We start from the raw sequence: 1,691 nt of genomic DNA on the forward strand, positions 1-1,691 counted from the left end.
ATCTCACAGTTTCTGTGAATGGGAAATTCAGGGGCAGTGTACCTAAATGGAGCCTGGGGTTCTTCACCAGGTTACAGTTGAGTTGTTGGCTGAGGCTGCAGTCGTCGAAAGGCTTGACTCCAACTAGAGGATCTTCTTTCAAGATGGTGTGCTCACATGGCCATGGGCTCCTCGCCTTGTGGACCTCTCCATAAGGCTACTTGGGTGTCCTTATGAGGTGTCAGCTGACTTCCTACATATCAAGAGTTACAAAAGACAGAGAACAAAGAGGAGATTATAGTGCCTCCTATGCCCTAATCTCAGAAGTTACTCTCCATCACTCCCACCATAATCTCTCATCAGACACCAGTCACTAAGTACAGTCCCACATCCGTGTTAGGTCCAACTGCCCACCACTCAAAAGCCAATCCTTGAGAGGTAAGATTGGTGGGAAGGAAGTTTGCCTTATTTCAGAGGACAGGGTGCACTCATGTCCACAGGCCGACTCCTCACTGACAATCAGTAGGCAAGAGCGCTCATAGGAGAGTTTCAGGGGTGTCTAGATGGAGGGAGGGGCTATAGGTAGAAACAACATAGTCAACTCTGACAGTCCTGTCTTGGAATTGACCATGCGGTGGTCTGATCAGTGTTAATCTTGATTGTTTTAAGTACAGTTACTCTTCAGCTCCCAAGGTTGGTTTGTTCCCATTTCTTTGAGGCCAGTTCTCAGAACCGTGGCAGCCTATGTCATGACTACAGCCTGGCCATTGTATAGTTACATTCTTGTACACAGTGAGGGTTTTAGTATCTATGAAACAACTCAAAGGATATAGCTCAGAATATTATCTAGAGCTCTTGAGGACGAACTAAAGGTCCTTGACATTTCTTAATGACTAAACTATTATTATTATCATCTTTGGATGGCATCACCAACTCGATGGACATGAGTTTGAGCAAGTTCTGGGAGTTGGTGATGGACACAGAAGCTTGGTGCGCTGCAGTCCATGGGGTCGCAGAGAGCTGGATATGACTGAGCAACTGAACTGAACTGAAACTATTATTATTGTGTCTCCTTGCTTCTTCATTTTCTCACCTATCTGATTAAATTTTTCTACAGGCAAAAAGCAAGAGACTTTCCTGCACCTGCCATTTCTCAGATTCCTTCAGCTTAAAATATTCACTATGCCAAAGTGCCAGATGGGGTAGCGTGTCCTCAATCCCATCACCGAGGACTCCATCAACTGTAAGGATGCAGGGAGTGCAGTCTTTGTGCACTCTTGCTAGAAACCAGTTAAATGACACTGGGGCCCCTGCCTCTGTCCTTGCTTCCCTCCTCATCTGCCTTCACACAGCAGCCAGAGAGATGCTTCCTGAGGTCATTCAAATTGCATCACTACCCACCCTCAGCTACCATGGCTTCCTGTCAAGCTTGGCAAAAATTCCAAAGTCCTCATCATGACTCCCCAGGGCCCTCATGAGCCTGGCATCTCCTGAATCCTTCATCCCCTTCCTCCTACTGTGCCTCAGCTCCAACCGACTCTGCCTGTGCCCTGTCTGTGTCAGACACCCTCCCATCCATTACTGTCCTTGTAAAAATTATTTTAACGGAAATGAGAGCTCCTTTACTCCATGAGTGCTTTAAAAGAAAACCCCCTTCTTTTCAGGAGATAAGCATAGGATGTAAAGGAACTCTTATCTATACTTGGAAAATG

This window comes from Ovis canadensis, chromosome X (assembly GCF_042477335.2).
Source record: "Ovis canadensis isolate MfBH-ARS-UI-01 breed Bighorn chromosome X, ARS-UI_OviCan_v2, whole genome shotgun sequence".
In the NCBI taxonomy this organism is placed as follows: Eukaryota; Metazoa; Chordata; class Mammalia; order Artiodactyla; family Bovidae; genus Ovis; species Ovis canadensis.